Consider the following 12623-nt stretch of genomic DNA (forward strand, 5'->3'; position numbering starts at 1 on the left):
GCCGGACAATGCTGCTCCAGGCTTTATGTAGCTGGTTTCTCACTTTGAGACTTCTGTTTCTTTGAATTTTTGTAATTTTTAATTTTTTATAAATTTATTCAAATTTATTATTTAAAATTATTTTAAATAATACAAGATTTTTACTCATCTTTCCTCAAACTTCTTGTAACATTGAGTATATTTTAAAAGTTAGACCCATAAAGACTAGTCTTTACATTGATCAAATCTAATTAAATGAACTGACTGGAGACCTAACACACCTGATCCAGGTAATTAGCAGCCAGCAGAACCGGGTTGCTCTGATTTCCGTTCCATGGTGGAAACATAAAGTCCTAATAAAGTAACTTGATGACTTCAGGACTTTATTTAAGCCTCCAGACATTTATAACGTCAGTGAAAAAAAACAGTCAGAAAGAAGGAAAACAGTTGATCCTTCAGGTCAGATGGTCTGACGGTGAAGTCATGTGTTGTCCCACGGCGGTCCGCGGGACTCCGCCCCGTTCCCGACAGCTGGGACTCTGTAAAGCGCCGGTTCTGAGAGGCAGCCAACGCAAACGTCGGCATTTACACACAATCAGCATCGGCGCTGAAAGGACCTGTGTGTTCACAAACGCCTGTGTGTGTGTGGGGGGGGGGGGTGTGGGTGTGAGGCGTGTGTAAACAGAAGTGAAGCATGAAAGAAAACATGGTCGTTTTTACAATTCAGGAATGACGTCAGCCAATGAAAGGCTTTTTAGCAGCATCAGGTTTTTGAGAAACATTCATATAGATCAGGGGTGTCAAACTCTATCGCACAAAACACACCTTAGGTCGAACAGGATAAACATTTATCGAATTACATTTTTAAAACATTATAACCGTAACTTTTAGACATATTCATGAACTAGATATATAGCATTACCTGTGATAATGCTAGTGTGAATGCTGGAAGCTGAATTTGGTCACTGAAGATGCTGGTGCTGATAGCTGAAGGTGCTAAAATTGATGGCTAAAAACACTGAAGCTGATAGGCAGCTAAAATATTAGATAAATGCCAAATTAGCCTAAAAAACAAAACAAAGATTAGCCAAAAAAGTTAGCATGTAGCTGAGAAAAACTGGCTAAACCTCAAAATAACCTAAGAAAAAGGTTGAAGGTCTTTTATTTACCATGTATGCAACAACGTACATTGAAGCATATTGGAATTCTTGTGCTGAGTTCTCAGAGTCACTGTTTGGGTTAAAGACTAGAGTACAAGATTAAAGCTTAAATAGCCAAAACAGCTAGCATGTCGCTAAAATATTAGCTAATCTCCAAAACAGCCTTAGAAACTGAAAAGATGCCTAAATTAGCCAAAACAGTTAGCATATAGCAGAAAAAATAGCTAAACTTAAAAATAGCCTAAAAACTGAAAAGAAGTCTAAATTAGCCAAAACAGCTAGCATGTAGCTGAAATATTAGCTAATGTAGTTTGAGAGTGTTCTATAAATGTTTATCCTGTTCGGCCCGTGACCTTGATACTCCTGTCTTACAGGTACTTGTGTATCACATTGTGCAGTCAGTGAGGAGCTGATACTCACACATTACTATTGACAGCATCACCTGTACGTCATAGGAACGTAGAATGTCAATTAGCATTGACCAATGCTCCACGACACACTTAACAAACGCACAACAACGGTACGTTCTTCAGGATCATCAGTCAAAGACACACCTGCACTCCCTTCAGATGCAGCCGCTCCTCTCTATGACCGTCCACGGACCGGACCCCCACAAACCCACAGAACCCGAACGGGTTAGGGGTCAATGAAGAAATCGATTCTGCGATATATGGTGATCATTCATTCTATCGATTAAAAATGCTGACATTTAATTAGTTATTTATTAAACTATGAATTTGGTTGGATTAGAGGAACTAGTATATGAGATACAGTTGAAGTGATTATCATTGGATAAAATTAATTTGACCACTGGTACAGGGTTGGGATAAATCGTGATACGTATCGTATCGTGACTCAGGTATCGCGATATGTACCGTATCACCAGGCTCTTACCAATACACTCCTAGTATGGACATGTGACTGAGGCTTTAGTTGTTCAGGAGAAAACGAGTTTCTAGTCTTTCTGAGAATGAGACACTCCAGACATAAATAAGAATCTATTTTAAAACGCCGTTCAAACTGTCTTTATAACATCTGAACTCCGATAGCTCTGAGGAAGTCACAGACAAACCAGATCAGTGGAGAAATCGAACGGTGGAGATAGAAAGTAAAAGTTTCCTCGTCTAAACTCTTATTTTGAAATTTCAGAGGCCTCTCTGGTAGGAACCAGCTTTTCTTACGTTTTTAAGGCGTTAAGGCGTCTGGAGTCTGAGCTTCGTCCAGGTTAGACGGCAGCTTGTTGCTTCACTAAAGCCTCAGAACATCCAGCTTTGATGTTTCCTTCAGCAGAAGAGACGCTGCAGCAGTTTGAATGTTTGGCTGCGTTTCCAGGAACCAGATTTAACAAGAACGAGTGAGTCTGTTAGAGTGAAGCATCAGGATCTGGTTTGGTATTTACTCTGTCCGGTTCAGATAAAACAAACCAAGTGGCCCTCCGATCCCTTCACTGACGATAAAAACTCTTCCCCCCAGTAGAAGCTCTTATTTTGAAAAGACAGTTACAAGCCTTTCAGCAGGATCTTCTGGACTTCGCGTCGGGATTTTGTGCGATTACTCGGATCAAACGCAGCTTCAGATGCTGCTGACGAGCGGACTCGCTCTCAGGAACTGAAAGGTCAAAGTTCAGCACAGGTCGTGGGTGACTAACACCTGACCTGCAGGTCACGCAGGAGCTTCCTGCTTCCAGCAGGCGTGTTGTTTTCTGGCTTGTTTTTGTTTGCTAAGGACCAAAAGGAAACAAGTTTTTGATGAGGTTAATAACTGGATTTTTCTATTTTTTTGATGAACATTCGCCTCTAAAACCCTCAAACGAGTTAGAAAGGAAAATAAAATCCTCTCCTGTCACTTCACCAAACTCAACCGTGAAGCCAAAGCCGAACATCTGCAACAAATAGACTAAAAAGACAGTAAAGAGATAAACGCGGCCTCAAACCAGTAACCTTCCTGTGCCTGTCCCAAGCCCGGTAAACGCAGTCGTGTCAGGACTTCAACACCTCAGAAGAGAGACTGATACATGGATAGATGAACTGAAATCATGGTTTTCTGAGAGGTTTAGGGGTTCAGAGGGATACGACACCCCGAACTCTACTCTACCTGAGGCCGGCTGTGGTCTCCCTCACATGCTTTTACTTTGTTATCCTTAAGGCTTTTGTTTTGGTAGTCTCGGCTCTGTTCTCAGCTTCCTGCGTGGCTCCACAGGGAGAACGTCTGCAGGTTGAGACCACGACATATCACAAAGATCGCTCACTGATGGAACTTTTCCCTCGCCTGACTTCGGAGGGACCATCAGGAGGAGGAGGAGGAGGAGGAGGAGGAGGAGGAGGAGGAGCCACGGAGGAGCGACTCCTCCGACCAGGAGGAGAGACGGCAGGAGCTCCAAGGAAGTCTGTGTGTCACCGTCTGACACGCTGCAGAGCCGCTGACGCCACGCCGGTAACAGAACAGATGACGGCCGTATCTGGACTCGGATGACATCATCATCCTCACCTCAAGCTCTGATTGGTTAAGCTCCATGTAAGAGGAACACAAAGACCTGCAGAGTATCCAGGTGTAATCCAGAAGAAATTTGTTTCTAGTTCATGAAGTTCAACCAAACTCCAGAGTTCCAGGTTGTAAAAGAGGTTTGTTTGTCATCCTTGTTGTTTTTGTTTGTGTGGAAATAAACTAAAAATCGGAAAAGTTTTCTTAAAATGACTTCTACGTTGCCCTGCGACAGACTGGCGACCTGTCCAGGCTGTACCCCGCCTTCGCCCATCAGTAGCCGGGTTAGGCTCCGGCACCCCCGCGACCCCGAATGGGAAGAAGCGGATAAGAAGATGGATGGATGGATGGATTGATGGACTTCTACGTTAGCTTCAATTTGTCAGTCAAAATTTAATAAAATCCCTGCAGAATAAAGAAAACATTAAAATAAGTTATTTTTGTATAAAAGGTAATAATTGAAAAATGAAATGCTTTTATTTTGAAAAGTCTAATTGACTTTTGAGCTAATTTCCTACTTCAAAGCATCATCATCAAGACTTTCCTGCAACCCTTCTCTTCAGTACAAAACTTTTTAAAACTAGCTTAAACGCTAAAGTACACGTGTCAAAGTCACGGCCCGGGGGCCGGATCCGGCCCTCCGGGTAATTCTATCCGGCCCTCCAGATCATTTTGTTGTTATTAATGACCCGATGTTATCTTGTTCTCATTTCTAACTTGTATAATTTTGACAAAATATATTTTTATGGAGAGTAAAATATTAAAAGTTATTTAAGGTTTAAGTTGATTTATTCTGGAATAATATTCCTGCATTTTTATTATTCATGTTTATGTTTAAAAGTTACTGTTTTAAAGTTGAAAAAATTGACATTTCTTTGGAATTTACTAAGATTTACTAAGATTTTTTAGACTATTTTTGAGTTAACTAATATTTCAGCTACATGCTAGCTGTTTTGGCTGACCAAAGTTTTTTTTAGGCTAATGTGGCATTTAGCAAAAATTTTTAGCCGGCTATTAGCTTCAGCTTTTTTAGATACCAGCATTAGCATCTTCAGCTTAAAGCATTCACATATCTACTTCATAAAGAAGTTAAGTTACGCTCTAAAGTTTTGAAAATGTAGTTTTAGTGTTCAATAAATGTTAATCCTGGGGCCCGTTTCAAGAAGCAGGTTCAACAAATTTAGAGTTCGAACCTGAACTTAGAGTCACTGGACTCTAAATTCTCAAACTCAGGGTTTTCGGTTCCAGAACAGCTGAAAATGTTTGATTCAATCAACTTGAAGTTGTCAGAACCAGAATCAGGTGTGAGCGTCGTGACCATAAAAAGCCCCGATCAATGGAGCAAAGACAGCACGATTCACCATGGCAACGGGAACAAACAGCTGAGTTACGTACTTCCGGCGAGGGAAATTGATAAGTTCCGTCAAGCATATGCGACTATAGGAGAACATTTTCTGCAAGAAAAGCAACACAGCTGCAGCGGTAGAACAGAGAGAAAATATCTGCAGTTATTTGAATCATTTCTAATAATGAATAAATAATGTCAGGAAGGTTATTTTGTCTCTTGTTGAGTAAGGAATGGTTTTTGATCTGTTACTAATCTAATAAGTAATCTCCGTGATCGTAACCCCCCCCACCTACACACACAGATATCACTGCACGCTAAAAAGAAACTGTAGCTGCCTGGCATATGTTAAAAAAGTATTTATTTAATTTTATACCATGGTCTGGGTGAATACTCGATTCTGATTGGCTGCTGGGTGTGCATTAAAAAGTGATAATGCACAGTAATAACGCACACCTAAAAAAGAAGTTCCGGTCACACAGACCAAACGTTCGATATCACTGCGCAGGCTTCTTTAAAAACATTTTCCTTCATCGTCTGGACAAAACAAGCAGTAATGGATGAACTTTCTCTCTGCACTGATGCTTTATTCAACTTATTGTAGCGACCAGCATTTATATTCCTCTCCTTTTGTAAGGTAAATTAATATTGACAAATTGGTTATTCTCCTTCTAATAAAACACCACTCGACATGAAAGGTGTAGTCTTCTGTTTCACCACAAGAGGGAGTTTCTCATTTTAGAGCAGCTCAGAAGAACGAACCTGCCATGAAATGAAACACAGACAGAAGCTGAATATGTTCTGTTTATGTTCTAGCTGCTCTCTGAAGGATTAATGTCAGAAAAGATGAAAAATATCCTAATTTGTCCGGGTCTTTCTTTCAAAACAGCGACACTTTACCGCTGCAGCTGAGGTCTGTAACGGCTTCAGGCTTCATGCCGTGTTCCATATCACCGTGACAACAAACCGCATCACGGATGATCAAATAGTCCGCTTTTTTGTGAAAAAATGAGCTAAACCAAAGAAATAACAAGAATAAAGTACTAAATATTGATTAAATGTTTATTTATTTTGTAAAGACCATGGTATAAGCGGGATAATACCCTCCGAAGAGTGCATTATGAGAAATGAACGCACTTCACGGAGGCAACCGTCCGACGCAAAGCGTCGGACGGTTTAGGCCTCCGCGTCGTGCGTTAATTTCTCATAACGCACACTTCGTCGGGTATTATCCCTTACTTAATTCTCAAGACTTAAAAAATATTCGCCGAATTTTTTTTAAACATAAAATTAACTTTCCGTAGCTGGGAGTCGAACTCACTACCTATGCAGTGGGAGGCAGCGTTGCTGTCAATTGAGCTAATGTCTGACACAAGTTCCAGACGGTGGATAAGTGCACATCCTTCTCCGGTGTTTGACATTCCTTGATTCCTATTGTTAAGGGTTTAAAATAAGGAAAAGAAAACTGTATTTTTTAATAGCAAGTCCCTGGAAAAACTCACTATTTATAATATCGCTGAAATAAAAATGAATTGGGAAACTGCAGTCAGTCGACTCGTGTCCTCCAAATCCTCTACCGACGTAAATAACATTTCCTCTGGATTAATCAGCCTCCTCTCTACATGATCCTCTATGAATGAACATGTCATTCTGGTTTCTGAGTGGTGAAAACGTGACGTCTCTAATGTGAATGTTCTCTAAATGTTAATGAAGAACTCATATTTGATCATCTTTCACTTTAAAAAGGGGCGGAGACCGCAGAGAACTCTAAGTTTCCTGAAGAAAACCTGCTACCGACCAGGTTTCGTTCACAGACTCAGTTACCATAGTGATTGATTCTGAGTTCATCCTAACCCGCTTCTTGGAACGGGCTTGGTTTCGCCCACTTTCCCGGGTTTGAGTTATCCCTCTTTCTGGAACCGAAAACTCAGAGTTTTGCCGAATTTGGAGTTCAAGAACTCAGAGTTCCAACAAAACCTGCTTCTTGAAACGGGCCCCTGTTCCTAAGGTGTGTTTTGGATTTTGTGTTTGATACCCTGCGCTAGAGTAATGAATCAGGGCTCCTGATTGGCTAATTCAGACAACACTTCAACTTCCTGTTTGAGGTCTTTGGGGGAATCAAAACAACATAAGTGGGGTCATTTCACCAGGTGACTACTAGTTGGCTCGTTACACAACTGAGTCTATTGACTCCAAACAAACAGCAGTAAACAAAGCGACAGTTTCCCTCCCAATTGTTCACCGGGTCGGGGGGGTCGGGGGGGTTATAAGTTCACAAAAAAATAAAAGAGGGTCTTTAGACGGACATGAGACAATCGTGTTTGTTTTGCCCGTATTTGGAACTCAGGTGCCAGACGCCATGATGGTCAATGACAAAACAACCTTCCTGGGTACAGTCCTCTCAACCTGTTCTTTGGGGATTTTCAAAATAAAATGAGCACTTTCTCTTGATATTGTCAAAAATGAACATTTACAAAAGTTATTTGTAGTTTCTGTAAACGTTGAGAACCACGCTGCCGAGATGCTGCGATTTCTAAAGTGTACGTTTTCCTTTATACCTCGAGTGGAGGGAACATTCTAAATGTCTAAGCCGTGATGATGTGACCGGATCGTCTGCTGACAGAGTCACAGGAAGCACAAAGAAGGCCGATGAGACACAACAGAGCCTGCTTGGAGATGTTGGTTCTTCCCGAGATTCTGGAGCCAGAACAAATACGGGAAAGGTTGTAAATCTTCTCCCTGTTTGCAGAACGGCTGGAGGTTCAGACCTCATTGATTGACCCCACAGGTGGATCAAGAGTCAGTCCAGGTAAATCTAAAGCCCCACTCCGGTGAAAATGGTGTTTTTAACGTGATCTTTTGTCATTTTTCTGATGATTGAGGACATATTTATTAGAAAAATAGGATTAAAATTGTATCTCTGAATATTTATTTATTCAAAATCTTGTGAATCAACAAAAGAAAAAAAATGCTGCTTGAAATAGATCGTATTGTGATGTCACAGACAAATAGATCCATGAACATCTTTGTTTTCCTCATCGGAGCTGGAATCGTTTCAGTGTTTATGTACTTTGAGCCGCTTTTCTCCTTCAGAATCTGCTGGAATTATCCTGTTAACGGTTGAAAAGTTACTGTATGTTAAAGATGTTCAGATGTTAAAGAGTTAATGTTAGATGTGAGGAGCAATGAGCTAGCTAGAGAGTAAACAAAGGGATGATGGGAAATTCGCCCAGGCTTACGCCACACGAACAGCCCCGCCCACTACTTTGAGGGGAATTTTTATCTCCTGCTTCTCTGTAGAAACTACATCCTAGAAAACGAAACCGTAAAACCGTAAAAAGATTTTAATTTAAAACAAGCATAGATAAACAGTGTGGATGTAAACTTTTGAATACATATTAATCAAATAGAACAGGTGAGTCTTTAACCTGGATTTAAATCCACTGAGTGTTTCAGCAGATCTAATGTTTTCTGGAAGTCTGTTCCAGATCTGTGGTGCATAGAAGCTGAATGCAGCTTCTCCATGTTTAGTTTTGACTCTAGGAACTGATAAAAGACCGGATCCAGATGACCGGAGAGGTCTGGGTGTACATACTGGGTCAGGAGATGTTGAAGCTTTTTGTTGAAAATCCAAAAGCTTTTTGCAAAATGTCAAATTTGCTTAAAGGCTGGAAATGTAATTAAAGGACTATATAAAAAAACTCTGAAGTTTTCCTAAATTTCTGAATTTTATTTAGTAAAATTGCTTTAAAACCCCAAATACAAGCTAATATTGCAAAAATATTTAGTGTGCTTAAAAATAAGCTTAACTCCAAATCAGCCCAAAAAACCTCAGTAGATGCCAAATTAGCCAATAAAATAAGCTAGCTCATAGCTTACATACTAGCTAAACTCCAAAATAGCCAAAAACCTCCCAGGAAATTAGTCAAAAACGTAAAAATGTTGCTAAAATAGAAGCTAAACTAAATTAGCCAGTAAAACCCCAGCAGACAACAAATTAGCCAAAAACACAAGAATGTCGCTAAAATAGAAAGTAAACCCTGAATTAGCCTAAAAACCCCAGCAGATGCCAAATTAGCCAAAAAAAAGCTAACTCGTTCCTTAAATACTAGCTAAACTCCAAAACAGCCTAAAACTCCCCAGTTAACTAAATTAGCCATAAACATTAGCATGTTGCTAAAATAGAAGCTAATATCCAAATCAAGCCAAAAAACCTCAGTAAATGCCAAATAAGCAAAAAAAGCTAGCTCATTGCTTAAATCCTATAGCTACATTTCAAAATAGCCTAAAACTCCCCAGTTAACTAAATTAGTCAAAAATGTTAGCATGTTGCTAAAATAGAAGCTAAACTCTAAATTAGGATAAAAAACTTCAGTAGAAAACAAATTTGCAAAAAACATTAAAAAAAAAAACTCTGATGACCGAGCATTCTAGAAGTATTTAAACGCATCACTCACGGGTGAATCTGTGAGACATGAAGAATTTGTGCATGTGTAAATTGTATTTTGTATTTTTATTTATTTTGTAATTTTTGTACTTAAGCACAAATGTATTATATGAGTTACAAATCAAGAATTACGCACAAATCAGAGTGAGTCTATTTTCTCTCCGTAGTCTCCAGGTTTGCTGATGATGAAATGTTGTTTTTCTCAGAGCAGCTTTTCCTCCAGAGAACAGAACGTTTGGACTTTGAAGGGAAGGAGCCCGTTAAGGGCGGAGCCTCAGAGATCGCGTGTGTGACAGACTACGTCCACCAGATGGCAGCGGTGAGTCGCTTCCTGAACCAAACACTGAGCCAAGCATTCGACCTCATCTAAGGTGCTGTTTCCTGGTTTCCACGGACACGCCCACGGAGAGACACCCCCTTTTCATTCGGCTGCACACACGGAGAGTGTTTGAGTTCTGGGTGGGGTCCAGCACACAGAGCGGGGTTGTAGAGGGGTGGCGCTCAGCCCTAATCTTCTTTGCCTCTTTCTTCACAGCGTGGTCGACCACAGCTATGACAAGTCTCACAAAAATGACGGCGAGCTCGCGACGCCTCGGTCTGAGGAAACCTCAGCCCCCCAACCCCTCCAGTGAAAGCAAGTCTGATTCTTTTAGTGATGAGGATCCTCTTCTAAAGATGTTTCCTCAGGAAGATAAACCAGACCATCAGATTAGATCAAAACTCCCGCCAAAACAGTGAATGAAAGGCTCCACAGTTCGGTGTGGAGGTCATCATCATTAGTTCCCATCAGGAGCTGAGAGCTTCTGACGTCAGCAGCTGGAAAAAGATCAACACTCATGTTTGTTGTTGCTTTCTAATGGAGCTGAACCGCTCCGCCGCCGCCGCCGCTCCGTCCCACAATCCCCAGTCTGCTCGCCGGGCCTTCACTTCCTCTGAAGTTTCAACTATTTCTCTGTTTACACATCAGCTTAATATTCACATATAAATACGACTCTTTGGAGCCGGAATATCAAAGTCAACCACACAGGGACCATAATCTAAAACTCACCTGAGGTCACGGACCGAACAGGACAAACATTTACTGAACTACATTTGTAAAACTTTAAAACCATAACTTTTTAACATAATTATGAACTATATAGCATTACCTGTGATAATGCTGGTGTGAATGCTGGACGATGAATTTGGCCGCTGAAGATGCTAGTGCTGATAGTCTGCTAAAATATTAGCTAAATGCCAAATTTCCCTAAAAAACGAAAAAAAAAGTAGGTTAGCAAAAACTGCTAGCATGTAGCTGAAATATTAGCTAAACTCCAAAATAGCCTAAAAATTCTTACTAAATACCAAAATAGTCCAAAAAGCTGCAGAATGCTATTTTTAAAACTTTAAAACTGTAACTTTTAATTCTGAATAATAAAAATGCAGGAATATTATTCCAGAATAAATCAACTTAAACCTTAAATAACTTTCAATATTTTACTCTCCATAAAAATATATTTTTTCAAATTTATCCAAGTTAGAAATGAGCTCAAGATAACATCGGGTCATTGATAACAATAAAATAAAAGGATCTGGAAAAAAGTTCACTTTTTTACAAAAAATAAAGTAAAAAATCATTTTTTTTTATTTAAAGGGAAAATAAATCAAACTTTTACAAGATTAAAATTTCAAATTATGAAAAAATATAAAATTTACATGAACAAAGTTGCAAACTCCTTCTTCATACAGTCATAATTTTATAAGGAAAAAAAGTCATATTTCTTTTTTTATGTTATATTTACCTTTTAAAATGTTACAACAAAAACCCAACAGTGTAATTAATGTTGTTGATAATATGAACAATGTTTGTCTGAATGCTTAAAAACGTGATTTACTGTTTCCACAAATGTACTTTTTGTCATGAAATTACAATTTTATTGACTTTTTGCTTGTAACAATGGTACCAAATCATAAATTCATGATTCTCATGCATTTTTTATGATTGTAATCATTTTACTACTTTTATCTCTTAAAATTTCGCGTTTTTTTTAAATAATTTTATTACTTTTATCTCTAGCATCTATTTCTTTCTTTTTTCTCCTATGACCTTAATAACTCATTTTAAGAGAAAACTTTTAAGTTTGAGCTGATTTCTGTTTGGTTTAACTGGTTTATTTAACTTTGATTTAGTTTAAATCCAGGTGTTATTCACCTGAGAAAGACTGACAGTGAATCCACACATGAGGGATCAGACACTGAAGAAAATGGAGGAAACTCCCGGAGCCCCGCCCCTTTTGTGTGGTTTCACTGTAACTCCTCCAAAGGCAGAAGTGTCTGTGCAGCGATGGAGATGTTCAGGTTTACCAAGACTCTGACAGTCAGGAAGTCAAATCAACTGTTTGTCTCTGAGCTGTTCTTCCTCCCAGCATCCATCTGACGTCATTTCTGTCGGTGTCGCCCCCTGCTGGACACACCTGGTATGGTTTGAGCGCGCAGGTTCAGGTGTTTCAATGCTCCTAATAGAAGTCACTGACTCTAAAATTGTATTTAAATGTAATAAATGTTTCCTGCAGCTGCAGACGACATGAAAACCCCACTGACCCACACACGCGCGCGCACACACGCGCACAGGAAGAGGAAGGTCTCTGGAGTTTCCTCCAGAAGTTCCTGTTTCTGAGTTCAGGCTCCTGCGGTGATAAGATGATGGACATGAGGGGCCTCCAGCCCAAAGGATAACCCGGGTCAACCCGGGTCACGTTCTGAGCCGCAGACCCTCAACACAACGAAGGACCCCTCCGCGCGCGCGCGCTCCATGTAAACGCAGCAGCAAAGTTTATGAAACAGGGAAAGTTTAGATTGAAACGTCTGAAAACATCCTTCATGCTGCAGGGAGAAAGCTGAGATGTCCATCAGCCAGAGCTCGGAGGCTGCTCTGACAGATCTCTGACACAGATGAAGATCCTTCAAACAACAAAATCATCAAACTCTCAGGAAAGTTTTTCTGCTTCAAGAATCTTTTCTTCAAAGTCCTGAGACCCTCATCAAGCGGAAACAGAAGGAAAAGCTGCTCACCTCGAGCTGCACTTTGCGGCTGGAAGTCAAACTCTGCGCGGCTCCGAGTCAACTGAGGCGCAGCAGCGTCCGCGCGCCTCCAAGAGCCGCGCGCGCGCCCCAGAGCCCTCCCCGGGGCCAATGGGGGCTCCGGGGTGCGGCGCTGTCACGCGACAGGGAA

At 40.4% G+C, this 12623-nt stretch overlaps 1 protein-coding gene across 1 annotated transcript in view; it reads right to left on the bottom strand.

Moving 5' to 3' along the window:
* LOC112136143 (hyaluronan and proteoglycan link protein 1) overlaps positions 1 to 12553 on the bottom strand; it is a 26401-nt gene extending 13848 nt beyond the window's left edge. Inside the window, exon 1 of the mRNA XM_024257738.2 lies at positions 12464 to 12553. The gene's annotated coding sequence lies outside the window, so the exon portion shown is untranslated. The remainder of the gene's footprint in view (positions 1 to 12463) is intronic.
* Between the last annotated feature and the right edge of the window lie 70 nt (positions 12554 to 12623).

The sequence above is a fragment of the Oryzias melastigma genome, linkage group LG12 (assembly GCF_002922805.2).
Source record: "Oryzias melastigma strain HK-1 linkage group LG12, ASM292280v2, whole genome shotgun sequence".
Lineage (NCBI taxonomy): Eukaryota > Metazoa > Chordata > Actinopteri > Beloniformes > Adrianichthyidae > Oryzias > Oryzias melastigma.